Below are 15,635 nucleotides of genomic sequence, written 5' to 3'. Positions count from 1 at the left end.
ATGTAAAATAAGCAGTGTGTCTAATGATGGTATGTGCTGTGGGGAAAACGAAGCTGGAGAGGCAAATCAAGTTTTGCAGGAAGAGGAGGGATTTCAATTTTAAATAGAATGGACCCGGAAGGCTGCACTGAAAGGTCATACTGACACAGACTTGAAGGTGAGGATGAGTTGTTCAGAGCAGTCCAGGTAGAGAGAGCAGCAGGTGCCACAGCTGGAATGCACCAGGTGACTAAGAAGCCGGAGTTGCTGGAGTGGATGTGAGCAGAGCAGCCCGAGGAAGGAAGGAAGGAAGATCAGGTAGTGCATCCTATGCTACTGAAAGGACTTTGGCTCTTACTCTGAGTAAGATGGAGACCATGTGTAGTTCAGCAGAGGACCAACGTTATCCAAAAGGTTGAACAGTCTCTCTGGCTTCTCTTTGGAGAAATGAAGCAGACCTAGAGCAGGAGCAGATAAGCAATGAGTACCAGTGTTGACATGTGCCTCCCAGTGTGGCTCTAGAACCAGGCTGCTGGAGACTCTTCATCTGTTTCCTCCCCAATAAAATGGGGAAAAAGTAAGCCTGGTGAGAGGATTAAAGCAGCTTGTAGAGTCACTGTTCACTAGCTGTTAATCTTCCTTGCTTTGTTCAGAATGCCTTGGAGATGCAAGCTGTGAGGTACCGCATAGCTCTTTGGTAGCTGGTATGGGAAGACTGAATGAATTTTGGGGAACCTTATTCCTGCATGTTGCTTTCAGGTGAGAAGTTAAGTAAACTAGGAATCATTCAGTGTTTGAATCACTCAGTGTTCCCTTTGGAACCTTGCTGTCTCCATGCGTGTATGTGTTGGTGGTATTGAAGCTAAAATCACAAGAGGCTAGGGGAAACTATTGACACTGATTCTGATGATAGGAAGTTGGGAATTAATAACTGAATGAAAGAACTGAAAATATGCTTATAATAATTATTGTTTTTTAAGTGAACTGTATTGTTATTTGTCTAGTTACTCTAAAAAACAATAACATGCACACCATTATGCTAAATTAACTATTAGTGTGATAGTAAATAATAAATTTATTTTCATAGTTTTCCTACTTTGGTCATATAGAGTAATTTTATAGTTGTTCAGAAAATTAGATGGCAACTGCTTTGTGAGATCCTGGCCATGCTTGTTTTGCAAACTTTAAGAAGGAAAAGAAATTTTCATCATCTATAAAGGTGGCAAACTTGTTCAAGGAACTCTCATGTCAAATTTATGAGCTTCAATAAACATAGAATTCAAAATCGAATAAAAATTGAGATCTAACAGTAGTCAAGGCATTGCTAGATATTGCTGGAAATCTGTAAGAAAGAAAAGAGAAGTTCACAGATGATGGTAAAATAAACCAAAGAGTGAGATGCATACTCCTTAAAGTGGAGTAAGCGTAATTTTCAAAGAAAGGAACATTTACGTTTCCTTGGAGTAAGTGCAAAGGCTTCAAGGAGAATGTGACCTCCGAAGGAGGTGAACCTTGAAGAATGGATAGAATTTCTATAACTAAAATGGGGATCTGCATTTTCAAAGTGAGGGATAATATAACATAGGCATAGGGTGGCAAGATGGAGTAACTTAGTGTAAAGCATCAGGTGGAATATAACAGTAGATAATAAGGTTAGACAGCTTTTAGGATCAGAATGAATTCTAGGCAAACATGAAAAACCAGTGAAGGTTACTGAAAAAGCAGTACTGTTATATGACCAACATAGAGTTATGCCGCAGTATATAAGATTAATTGAAAGTTTAGGAGGAGAGGTTGCTATTGAGTCCTTTTAGAAATTTAAGACTGGTTGCAAAGGGAAAAACAAATTTTATAGGCTTTATTTAACCTCTCTTAAGCCTTACAGTTAGTATTTGCAATAAATGAAATGAAATGAGAACTCTTACATATGGTATGAAATCAGCAAGTACTGGGTAATTCTTAGCCATTCTGTTGATGATGATGTTATTCTCTCCAAATTTACAACCTCCGTTTTCCTTTCAAAATACTTTTCCTTCACCCACTTTTTAAACTGTGGTATTCCCTAAAATTCTATTTTCAACTGTTTTATTTTTTTCTATATGTTGTTCTTTGGTTATATCCATTTCTATAGCTGTAATAGCAACCAAAATGCTAATAACTCTTAAATCTGGGTTTCCAATTTGGAAATATCTCCTTACCACAAGACCCTTGTTGTCACTGACTCCTGGCATCTCTACAGAACAACACTATAGACCTCTTAAATTCAGGCAGATCTCCTCTTTCCTTGCAACCTCCTTCTTACCTCCAAAACATCATCCAACATCAGCTAAGCCAGGAACCTAGAGAAGTCTGTCTGAACTCTTGCCTTTCCCCATCCTCCATTATAGCCAGGCACGTCCTGCACGTTACCTTCTCAGACCCTCATAAATATTCCTTTCTGACCATCTCCAGTATCTATATCTTAATAAGTTACATTTGTATGTCATAACCATGTAATTAGTCTCCTTACCTTCCTTCAGAAGTACCTCCTCTGATCTGGCAACCACACTACTGCCTGAGTAATCATTCTGAAATGTAAATCTAATAAGTTATATCCCTAGTTCCAAGATCTACTTAGTAGTTAAAACTCCTTAGCAAAGCAGACAAAGTTCTACATGACATTACCCTTTCATATTATGTAGCAGTACAATATAATGGGGTCACTGTTTGAAAGTGAAGATTGAATTATCATTTAGGTATCGTGAGTCCAATAGATCAGGAGACGATTGCCATTGAAAAGATAATTATGGTTTTTGCTATGGTTTAAATATGGATAGTGTTCCCAGAAGTCACCAGGGGCGTGGTAGTGGGAGGTGTATGCACCTTTAAGAGGTGAGACCTTTGGAAGTTTCCTAGATCATCTAGGGTATGCTCTCACATGGAATGGTGGGACCCAGGTCTCTGACTGTCTCTGCATCTTGGCTCATGGTGTGAGCACTTTGCTCTGCTGCTCTGCCATGCTCTCCTTCCATCATGTGCTATCCTTACCAGAGGCCCAAGCCAGTGATGCTGCCAGCTTTGGACTTGAAATTCCATATCCATGAGAGAAAATAAGATCTCTCACTCCACAAGTAGCCTGGGTCAGGAATTTTGTTGTAGTGGCATAAGTCTTGACTAAGAGCATTCTTAAGAAGGGAGGACATACCATGCTGTGCAGGGCCATGAGGGGAAGCTAGAGCAGAAAGCAGAGGAATGGGGAGAAAATGTGGAAAAGAGCTTATGGTCTCTGTGGGAAGGACCCAGTAAGGCAGGGCAAGCAGGCTGAGGACTGGCTAGTTTGAAACTTTTCTATGTGCTCTGGGTTGTAGGACCTGTACCGTGTTTCCAAGTACCTGACCCTGGGGTGATTAAGACAAAGTATATTGATGGGGGTGTGAGTCTTGATAGAGAAGGTAGAGGTGGGTGGGTTCTGGATTGAATGACAGCTTCACAGGTGAATCCTGTACTTCTCTAGGAACTGGCTGGCCTTGGGAGAGGCATGCTCCACAGGGTCAGTAAGGCTCCGGATGGCAAAACTGGGAAATATGGTCCATGAGTTATTTCTTACAGATGATAAGAACTGTGAAATGTAGAAAGGTGTTCAAGACCCTAGTGGGTTCTTCACCCAGCTGAGACCAAGCCCCACCTCTACCATATCAGTGGTTTTCCTCCTGGCCAAAACTTAATTTTTTTGTCTGTGAAATTGTAGTAATGTATTCTGTGAGATGTTGTCATAAAGAACAAATAAGATTATGTAAACTCTCTGGTGAATATTTAATAAATATTAGCTAATATTATTATCATCACTGATATAATAAAGGTTAAGATGCTTAAAGTATGACCCTGGCCAAGTTTCAAGGGTGCAGTAGCATTATCTGTGAGAAATAAAGAATAGACACATGTAGCTTTAAGTGCTTGTAAGTATTATTTTTGTCATGTTCGATGTATTTCAGAGTCAGCTTTATAATTACCTATGAAAGTATCTTGTGAATTAATTCTTTCAGAGAGGTTTTTGAAAAAGGAAAGTAAGAAAATCTGTGTGTGAACTTTGCAAGATATAAATGTGTGATTTTTTTTTGAGAGAGAGAGAGAGAAATTTTTTAATATTTATTTTTCAGTTTTCGGCGGACACAAAATCTTTGTTTGTATGTGGTGCTGAGAATCGAACCCAGGCCGCACGCATGCCAGGCGAGCACTCTACCGCTTGAGCCACATCCCCAGCCCAAATGTGTGATTTTTTAACGGTTTTATTGAGATATAGTTCACATGCCAGTACAATTCAACCATTTATTAAAAACATATCCACTCATTATTATATAGTAATCACAGACAATTTTAGAGTATTCTCATCACCTCAAACCCTATACCTTTAGTTATCATCTTCTTAATGCCACCCTATCTTCAGCCCTTGGCAACCACTAATTTACTTTCTTTCTCTGTAGATTCCACTCTTTTGGAAATTTCATATAAATGGAATCAGAATAGGTGATATTTTGTAACTGATTTCTTTCATACAGCATAATATTTCAAGGTTTATCCACATTTTAGCATATATATGGTATTAAATTTCTTTAATGGCTGAATAATATTCCATTTTATAGATATTCCACATTTTGTTTTCTCAAATGATGGACATTAGAATTGTTTTTGCCTTTTTTATTACCGTGAATGATGCTCCTGTGAATATTATGTACAAGTTTTTGTGGAACAAGTATTTTCAGTTCTCTTGGGTGAATTCTTAGAAGTGATATTCCTGGGTCATATGGTAACTCTGTGTAGCTGTTTGAAGAGATGCCAGACTGTTGTTTTCCAAAGTGGTTATACCATTTTGCCATTAGCAGTGTTTGAGGATCCTAGTTTCTCTGTAGCCTATTAAGTATTTGTCATTATCTGTCTTTTTGCTTTTAGCCATCCCAAATAGATCTGAAGAAATACTGTGGTTTTGATTTGCATTTCCTTGTTGAGTGATGATGTCAGACATCTTGTGCTTACTGTCCATTTGTATGCATTTGTGTATCTTCCTTGGAAAAATATCTATTCAATTCCTTTGCCCAGCTTTTTAATTGGGTCATTTGTCTTTTTTACTACTGACTTATAAGAGCTCTTTAAATATTCCAAGTACAAGTCCCTTATCAGTTACATAATTTTCAAATACTTTTCCCATTCTGAGAATTGTCTTTTCACTTTCTTGTTGGTATCCTTTGAAGTGCACACATTTTCAGTGTTGAAGAAGTCTGATTTATCTATTTGTTGTTGCCGTTTTGTGTTTTAATGTTATATTCTATAGAAATGTCACATCCATAGGAATCCTTTGCCAAATCTAAGTTCATGAACATTTTACTGATACGTTGTTTTCTAAGAGTTTTGTAGTTTTTGTTTTTACTTTTAGGTCTTTGATGCATTTGAATTAATTGTTGTATATGGCATGAGGGAAAGACTAAACTTTGTTCTTAAGTATATGGCTCTCCATATGCTAAACAATGTCCTAACACCATTTGTTGAAATTTTTTTTCTCTTCCCCATTGAATTGGCTTGGTAACATTGTGGATATATAGGTGGTTATTGGACTGTCAATTCTGTTCCATTGATCTCTATGTCTGTCCTTGTGCCAGATATTCATTGGACTTTAGGCATTTTATCACCTTTATCTTTCTTTTAAAAAATGTTGACATTCAAGAAGATATTTTTTTTTCATTTTTAAGTAATATATAATTTTTTAGTTATGGTGAATCTAATTAGATCTCAGAAAATTGAGTCATCTAGAATTATTATATACTTAAATATTAGTATGAATTCTAGCTATTACATAAACCTGAACATTTTCTAAAAATTAATAGTTTTATTTTGATAAATAAAATATTTTTCCAAAGTGCTTTCTTGATTCATAAAACAATTAAATGTACAGCACTTCATTTGGCCCTAATAATAGTGTGGCGAGCTATAGGTACTTTTATCTACTGATCTCACTGTTACCCCGAGTTACCTGGGAGGAAGCTGAATCGTGAAAGCATGCAGGGACCTGTTCGGATCACTCGCTCAGCTTGCAGCAAGTCTGCACACGCTTCCTAACAAATAAGTCAGGTAGCTAGCTCTGTGGAGAGTAAGGAGAGGAGACAAAAGGGAGCCAGGGACAAGGAAGCTGGCTGCAGGCTGGCAGTGAGTGCTCTACGGCCCACGGCCAGAAGCTGGAGCTATGCTAGGAGTGAACACTCTTCTCTGGCAGCAGGAGAGGTTAAGTGTCACAGGAAGGCTGCAACAGCAGCCTAGCATGTCAGAGGCTCTAGGCTCAGTCTCCCCACCCTGATGGCAAAAATCATGGAGATGGCCTATAATAGTATAGAGATGGAAGGAAGATATTTTTAAAACTTCTTGAGACCTTTGGAAATTACCACTTGTGAACAAGAAGGAGCCTATCTGGACACCAGTGCCAGGCTTGAGTCAGGATCAGTTGCTGTTGGCATGACCAGATGGAGCCAGGCTGTTCCCAGCATATTGCTCGGAAGACATCTTGTTTACATTTTTGTGGGACACTCCTGCCACTTGCCAGGAGAGGGGGAGGGACTTTGGGCCCTTAAATGTGACCATGCAGACCTGTGCCACCTTTTCACCTTATGTGTTATTTTTTGTTTAGTGACGAAACAACCATTACTTCAAATATAATGAAAACTTCAACTTACAGTACATGCAATTTAGGAATTGACTATTCATATTATGAAGGAAGACTGTAGTTTCCAAAACAAATTCCTTTCAGAAGTACTTTAAAAAGAGTCTTCCCACAACTAAAATAAAACCTAACTTTAACACATTTAATGTAAAAAGTGAAATATATATTGGGGAAAAGCCTGCCCTGGTTTGCAGAAGGTTACACCTCTCAGAATAAACCAGTGTGATCTCTTGAGGTTCCTCACTCCATGGTCTTTGGAAACTTCGGTATCTGATCATCATTGCTGTTTTTAAGTAACCATAACTAAGTGGTTCATAAATAGTTTCTCTCAGCCCTGAGACCCCACCCAGAGCTCTAGGTATGTAAAATTTATGAAACTGTGGAGTATAAACGTATGCAGGAGAGGGTTGAGTATACCGTCATCCCTTTTTTATTATTTTCCATGTGCTGTCTTTCCTTTAAGAGTCCACCAGCTGCCCCAAACTTGTATCAGCCTTTGGCTTCCTTCAAATTCCTGTGCCCTTAATATCTCTGCCTTTCATCTGGAAGTTGGCATATGCTCCTTCTATAGTTATCTTTTATATGTGTTCTACACTTTCTGGTCAAGAAACTATACCTGAGTTCTAGCTTTTTTGTTTCTCCAATATCAGAAAAATGTTCAGACACAGTGTTTCTCAAACTGTACATGCATCAGAGACACCTTGGGATCTTGTTGAACTGAAGGTTGTGATTCCCTTGGACTAAGGGCCCTGAAACTCTGCATTCATGACAAACTCCCAGGTGATGTGAGGAAGTTGGTCCATAGGCCACCTTTTGAGTGACAAGTCTCTGGTAGCCTTTTAGCAAATTTCTGATAGTGATACTATTTGTTGAAAAACTGATAAAAGATTTAAATTTTGTTAAATGCTTCATTTTTCTGTAATATGCAAACAGCACTAAAAAGTGAAGTTTAATTCAGTCTGTATGAATTATTGAAGGTTTTGGATATCCTTTTTTCTTAATACTTTTCATCTAATCAGTAGGAATGGATTTCATCTTATCCTTTTAATAGATGCCAGGCTGGATGAAATTATGTTTTAATAACTTCTATTTCTGACTTCATTAGATTCAGACTTAAAAGCAAACACCTTCAGAAGACATTTCTGAGTTCTCCAGTCTTCTTTTAACTTTGGCTTTTGTTCAGGACATCTAGCTCTGAGGAGCAGCAGCTTTCCCACTAAATCCCCGTGTCCACGAGGGTCACATTGCAGAGTCAAGACTTAGGCATAAGTAGTTCTTCCTCCCTCACTGCAGTTTCACTTTGAATAGTTTCATTACTCATGGTCAGCAGTGGTCCAAAAACATCAAATGAAAAATTCCATAAATAAGTAATATGCTTTAGGTAAATTTTATTGTAGTGGACTGTTATAATCATTTTTTTTTATTGTTACCAATCTCTTACTGTGCCATAGGTTGCTATGTAAAAATGTAGTCTACATAGGGCTTGGTACTATCCATCATTTCAGGCATCCACTTGGGTCTTGGAACCTATTTCTTACATACAGATAAGGGGAAACTGTGAGACTATGATATACCTTATATATACCAATATACCTTATAAAAATCTTCCTATAGTTTAATACACTTCGACTTAAATTATTTCATGGCCCCTTTGGAGTTTTCTCTGGGTAGCAAGGCTTGTGCTGGTTCCTAAGTGCATTAACATCTGAATGTGCTGCTTCCTGTGCAGAGAGCGCTGGAGAGCAGCAGCAGCAGCTTAGTGTGCCTTGGAGTGTGCTGCATCCTCTTTGTGTCTTGTTACATGTGAGACTTTGAGTTGTACAGGCAGTACATAAAGAGCTCACACTTGAATTTATTTGAGAATGAATGGCTGTTAGCCAAAACAAGAATTTATCTTTCAAATTTTTTGCTTTCATGCGAAAAATCTCATTTGGTATACATACTACACTCTTGAGGCAAGCCAACCAAAAAGAATACAGGAAAAGGAAACTGGTTAACTTTCTCTATTAGTCTCAGAAGTACTTGGGCTAATAAATTTTGATAGTCTTGGGCTGAGGTTGTGGCTCAATCGTAGCACGCTTGCCTAGCATGCATGACACACTAGGTTCGATTCTCAGCACCACATATAAATAAAATCAACAACTAAAAAATACATACATACATATATATATATATGTATGTATGTATTATATATATATATAGAAATAAAAATTTGACAATCTATTTGTTGTATTCAAATCTCTTTATTGTGTTCTAAAAGTAGAATCCAGTATACAGATGATTATGTTTTAATAACTAAATTACGTAAGCCCATGTTCCACTGAGCCTGTGTACCACTGAGCCTGTGTACCACACACTGTCTTTAAAATAGGACTCGCTGTGACATAGCTTATTAAAAACATAGTGAAAATGGTCTTACAGTGGTTTAGTTAGCTTTATAAAAGTAACTATTTCAAAAATTGAAATACTGAATACATAAAATGGAAGTTTCATGATTTTTAAACATTCACTGTATGTACCTGCAACAGAAGTATTGGTAGTTACCTATTACTCCAATTGTTAAATAACTGTTAACATGAATGATTGTATCATGAGTCCACTCCATACAAGAGGATACATAAATTAAAATGAATGTGGAAATCAGGACAAAGAGTAAATGAGAATCCAAATGATAAAATGCATGCCACATTATGGTGGGAGAAGAGAGCATAACATGATTCAGTTTTTAGACTTCCATGCAGTCAGATGATAAGACTGATGGTGTCCACAAGGTAAACAAATGAGTAGCTTACAAAAAGCCCCATTTTTCCTTATACCTGAGAGAAAATTCCTTCATGGATCTCTTAAGAACACACTAAAGTGATTCAGCATGTACTGTCCTGCATAATGACTAGTTTCTTAGACTGCTCCTTGTAAGAAGCCAATAGTGTCACCCCAGTGTGTTGGCAATTGTAGAAAAAGTCAAAATGATCCTACCCCATGGTTTTTGCAGTATAGGAGTAGAATTCTAAAAGAAATGATGTGTTTGTTTTATTTCTTTTAAGAAATCTTCTATACATAATTTTTCTCTAAATCAAGGTTTTGATTAGTGTTAAATGGCAGTGAGTTCAAGGTTAAATGCCCTGGAAAGTAGCTGCAGTATGGTTATTGTGTGTCTCCATACAAGCACAGAGAGGCACCTGCTAGCCAAGCCACGTGTGCTTCTTTCTCTCTCTTATTTTGGTATTAAGGATTGAACTCAGGATGCTTAATCATTGAACCATATCCCTAGCCCTTTTAATTTGTTCTTTTGAGACAGTATCTGGCAAAGTTGCTTAGGGCTTCACTAAGTTGCTGAGGCTGGCTTTGAACTTGCAATCCTCCTACCTCAGCCTCCCAAGTTGCTGGATTCAACACTCTGCCCGGCTCCAGGTGTGCTTCTTGTGGAGACCGAGTATAGTATGAACATTCAGTTGAAAGGACAGACCTCTCACTGAAGTGAAATGTGCCCAGGCAAGACCTGGATGGTTTCTGGGAACTTGCATCCAAGTGACTGAACAATCAAATTCTAAAGCTTTATAACTTAGGTCATGACTATCTGGTTTTGGCCTTAAATTTAAAAATAAACAGGTATGATCAGATGTTTATTTCTGCCATAAGATAAAATACACACATTCAAACAAAGAAAAACAAAAATAGTAAAATACTTATAGAACTCATGTCCTATAGGTTATTTTCTTATGTATTTTCCAACATGTACTTGTTACAAAATGTACCTTTGGGCATTAAAAATGAATTAATTTATTATATAGGATATAGCATCAAAATTTTTTAAATAAGTAAAAAATAATGTAGGTTACTAGGAAGCCTGTGCCCAGACAGAGCTGCAACATGGTGTCTAGAGCCTGTTGCACTGTTTTGTTATTTGCATGAGTCTCAGGTTTCCACCCTACCGGGTGAAGTACGGTCTAAAAGCAACAGTTAGAGAAGTGGTCACAGTTCTTTCCTCATGCAGGAGAAATCTTCTGATTTTATTGAGATTCCCCCATGTAAATTCTGGTCATGGTCCTGTGCTGCCTAGAGTTCATCTTTACCCTTCTTGCAATTCAGTTTGTCAGTGTATTTGGTACATTTTAACCTTTTGTATAGTTTAGAAATATGTATATTTCATAAATCATGATGCATAGTTTCTGATTTCTTTAGAAAATGGAATGCCTAGAGAAGATTTAGTCCAATGCAGGCATCATATATTAAAAACCTCCTTGTGTGAGATGCCCTGATGCTGTAAGAGATGCTAAGATAAATACAGCACATCCCTGTTTCCAGTGGATTGATCACCTCTTGGAAGAGATTCCCAGGTTTTTACATGCTTATCCAATGTTAATTGAGTACCTGTCATATACTGGGCCATGTTCTCAGTATTCCAGATACAGCAGAGAATAAGACAGATATTATCTGTGCTCTCACACAAACCGACAACACAGTTGCAGTTACCACAAAAGCCACAGTACTTGAAAGGCCCATTGTAGCACAGAGCTGTTAACTGCAGCTGGGGCTGGAGGTCATTTCTGAGTGCTTAGAGTTTTACTGACCAGAGAAGAGGGGGAAACATGCAGGAAGGAATCACATGAACACAGTATGGTGAAATGTATCGCTAAGCCTCTCCACCTCCTAGAGTTTAACAAGGATTTCAGGTGTCAAAAGAATTTAAAGGTCTCAGTGCAAGTCATTTTTCTTTTATGTTCATAGGCTTTTTTTCACTTCTAATTTTAAAGCATAAATCGCACAGAAATGCCTGAGGAAATACAAGTAAAAGGCAGGATTGAGAAGTTCCTTATTTATCATGCTTTGCCTGTTTAGATGTTGGAAAGGGGAGCCATCAGCAGTGTTTGAGTCAGGGAGAAGCTGTATCAGTTTTACTCCTCTCTCATCTTGTTGAACTGAAGCAGTAGCTGGGAAGAGGGGAGAGATGTTGGCAGACCAAGAGGACCCTGTGAAACCCTGCTGCTCCTGCACACTTGGCATCTATCTCTAGGACAGCTCTGGTTGCACTGCAAGGGCTTTGGGGGAGTGTGTTGCGGCTGGTGGCACCAGCTTGCAGGGCGAAGTGGTTAGTATTGTGTCCCTTCATGTTCTGCCGTGGTGGGAGTAATTGTCCTGGGAAAACAGGAAAACAATACAAATCCCATCTTTACTGTTGTATTTTTACAGTTTGTTGTTAAACAATCCTCATACACACTGGCTATTGGTTTACCTGACTTCTTGTAAGAGTGTGATCTCTTTGAATAAAATCACCATCTTATTAGTTTTCATTTCCTTATCTCTAGGACCAGTATCTCATATATTTAAGTATCAATAAATACCTAGTGAATACATGGAGGTACAGATTAACAAATGAGCTAAATTAGGTGATGACCCAGTACTCCCAATTAGGTGTAGGTGTTGAATGAAGCCATTGGAAATAGTCCTGTGTTATCTAGCCTGAACATTTGAATGATAGTCACGCCATTAGGAATCAAAGAAGAGAAATGGAACTGGTGGGTAATTGGGAGGGAGGAATGGTAGGGAAGGTAATTGGTTTGATGTAGGACATTTTGTGCTTGAGGTGCTAACAGAAGAACAAAACTGTGGTTTGCCAGATTTGTTCCAATTATTATCAAGTGACAGTTTTGAAATTACTTTTCCTGTGGTTTTCCAGAATACTCACCTGTAGAGACTAGTTGGAGTTCAAACTTATCATTTATTTTTTAAAAGATTGTTTCATTCCAGTAGTATAACGAAAGTAGAATTTTTATAATGCATTCTGAACACTGCTTTGTCAGGGAGAAGCAAAGATCAGATAATCTAGAAGACAATGAGGAAATGGAATTTTTTTTTAACAGTGTGAATTTGATATTTCAAGATCATACTCACAGTTTACAATTCTGTCTGTTAGGAAGAGAGAATGAATGTGGGAGGAGCATAAATTTACCTTTAGAATGTAATGCCTGAAAATTTTTTTTTCTTTTTAAAATAGCTATTATAGGGGCCGGGGTTGTGGCTCAATGGTAGAGCACTTGCCTAGCATGTGCAAGGCCCTGGGTTCAATCCTCAGGACCACATAAAAATAAATAAATAAAATAAAGGTATTGTATTCATCTACAACTAAAAAATAAATATCAAAAAAATAGTTATTATAATTAATGACCAGAAGAAAAATGTCTTTCTGCATTAAAGATTTAGGCAAGAAAAACAACTACTTACTTCCTGAAGGCAACAACTTTAATCTAAATTATCCAAGTAATGTGATATTCTGATGTATTTAATACTCTCATTAATAGAATAATTCTGTGTATTCTGTATACAAATAAATGAGGTGGATAGATAGATAGGATGCCAAGGAAATATGCTTAATATTACAACTATCATGAATAGACTTTATTCTTTCCTTTATAAATGAGGATCTTGTCTCAATAGCATACATAAGAATGTGAGTTAATACATTATAGAGGGGTATATATTTTAGGACTAGGCTATAATAATAGGAAAATCCAACAAATAAGATGAAAGATCACCTACTATAATGTGATCTCTTGTGTTCAGAGTGAATTGGTCCTTTCTGCACTATGAATATTCACCAGAAGATTCAGTGGTTCTTCAGGCAATTTAGATGTGTCTTAATATCCCAACTGGAAAAATAATTCAGAACATGTACTGGTAAGTCCAGTGCTACTCTGATGGATTGCTCTCATCTCACATGTTTGCCACATGGCATTTTATATCTATGATATAAGCAGTAATATTATCCTCAATCAAGGTCGCAAAGCAAGTCACTTTCAGAGCTATGGGATTAGTGCTCAGAGTTCTTGATTTCATTCTCAAACAGGTGTGCCCTAGTTTGAGAAAATCTGTTATACAAACTACCAACTCACAAAATAGATGAAGTAATTGGTGATTACTTACATTTCAAAAGACTTCTTTTTAGAACTGCTTAAAACAGACATTTTTGAAGAGTATAATATAGCCAAAGGAGCTTAGACTATTTCTAACCAAACCAAGAAGCCTAGTTTCTCTGCTATGTCATTAATACAGTAATGCAGTACATAAATTTCATTCATTGTTTCATTCATTCATTCATTCACTCATCTACTAAATCATTCATATTGTTATTCAGTGAATCTTTCATGAGTATGTTGGATATACAAAGACTAAGACTTGTATACATGGCTGTCCTTGAGGCATTTAAAAGAGAGAGACAGATGTGTAAGCAAACAAAGGAAATAAATATTTAATGATACAGACAAGGAAGTAGTCTAAGCAAGATGGAAGAGTGAACTGTAGCAGTAGGGGTAGGCTTGGAAAATGAGGAAAGAATGCTGTGCTAAAGGAATAGAATTCACATGACATAGGCTGGGGTTGGCTTAGAGGTAGAGCACTTGTCTAGCATGTGTGAGGCACTGGGTTCGATTCTCAGCACCACTTATAAATAAATAAAATAAGGTCCATCAACATCTAAAACAAACAAAAGAATCCACATGACATGATAACAGATTGGATGCAGGGCTCCAGGAGAGAGATAGTCTTGGGATGACTTTTGGCCTAGGTTACTTGGTTCAACAGTGGTTTCATTCATGAGGAGAGGGAGTTTAAGAGGAGGAGGTATTGAGGGCGTATGGGGTAGAATTAGATTGATTTTGGATGAGTTGAGTAGAAGAATCTAATGGGATGTCCAGGTGAAGTTAAGCAATCACATATTCCAGGCTGGGATTCAGGAAAGAGGACTGGGATTAAAGAATCATCTGAAGGGACTGGGGTTGTGGCTCAGTGGTAGAGCACTTCCTGGCATGTGTGAGGCACTGGGTTTGATTGTCAGCACCTCATATAAATAAATGAATAAAACAAAGATCCATCAACATCTAAAAAAATATTCACAAAAAAAGAATCATCTGAAGAAGCATGAATAGAAAAGAATGCAGTCATCCATGGAGAGCCAGTAGATATGGAGAGAATAAGGAGTGAACCCTAGGCAGCAAGAAGGTAGAAATACAGGAGCTAAGAAGGAATTGTGGAAGGAGACTGGATTATGTGTTAGGTGAGCTGAGTAAAGACAGAATTTCAGGAATAAATGTTCATAATGTTAAGTATTGAGTAGAATCACAAATGGAGAGAATATGTGGACTTTTAGGTTGTCAGTGTCATTTGCCAAAGCAATTTAGGTGTGCTATGGGGCAAAACGTTTAAGAGTAAATGGAAGTAGAAACAGAGGAAAATAGATGGGATAGTAAAGTTGTTTTATTTTAATAATAATAAACACATCTTCACTTATATAGGATCCAAGGAAGAAGCTGTTGGGAAGAAGTTGAAAATATAGGAGAAAGGAAATTACAGAAGAAGAAGTTTCCTGATTTAGAGTGGCAAAGAAATGGGAAGGTTATATAGTAAAAGAAAAGGTATATATAGTAAAAAGTACCTTTTCTTTTGGCACTGAAGGGAGTGAGGAGGGTTGTTTCATTCTTGTATACATGAATTAGGTGTAGGAATTTCCCCTATAACCAAGTAGTTCTCTAGCCAAAAACTCTTACCTAGCAGGAGTATGATAGAAATACCATCAGAAATAGCAATAGGCTATTAAACTGATGTTAATATGGGTTTGCCCAATTTATATAACAGAGCACATATCATAAAATTTAAGTATATTTGTCCTATAATGGAAACATAAATCTCAGCAGTTAGTGGAACGATCTTGTTATCTTAAAGGCCTTAGTTCAGTGTACAAGACTGAATTGAATGAGGTAATGCCCTAACATGTTTTAACAATGTCTGGCCACACTGAACAGTGTACACTCGACGGGAGAAACAACTGCTGTCTTACACAAGGCACTTACATTGTACTTGCATTTTTTAAAGGATATATCATTTCATACATATATCATTTCATACATAATCCCCATATGCTGACAAAGCTGATAATGTTCATCTTTTACAGATGGTTAACCTGGTTATACTAACAATATAT

At 37.4% G+C, this 15,635-nt stretch overlaps 1 protein-coding gene and 1 long non-coding RNA gene across 7 annotated transcripts in view; one reads left to right on the top strand and one right to left on the bottom strand.

The window, feature by feature from the left end:
* Positions 1-15,635, top strand: part of Nme7 (NME/NM23 family member 7) — a 165,751-nt gene that overhangs the window by 112,105 nt on the left and 38,011 nt on the right. The gene's annotated exons all lie outside the window — the stretch shown is intronic.
* On the bottom strand, positions 11,457-13,008 carry LOC144367102 (uncharacterized). The gene is made up of 2 exons (XR_013426340.1): positions 12,348-13,008; positions 11,457-11,797 (listed from the first exon to the last, which is right to left on the bottom strand). It is a non-coding gene; the product is annotated as an uncharacterized LOC144367102 (long non-coding RNA).

This window comes from Ictidomys tridecemlineatus, chromosome 10, assembly GCF_052094955.1.
Source record: "Ictidomys tridecemlineatus isolate mIctTri1 chromosome 10, mIctTri1.hap1, whole genome shotgun sequence".
In the NCBI taxonomy this organism is placed as follows: Eukaryota; Metazoa; Chordata; class Mammalia; order Rodentia; family Sciuridae; genus Ictidomys; species Ictidomys tridecemlineatus.
The sequence above is the reverse complement of the archived record's forward strand: the minus strand, read 5'-3'. Positions and strand labels throughout refer to the sequence as shown.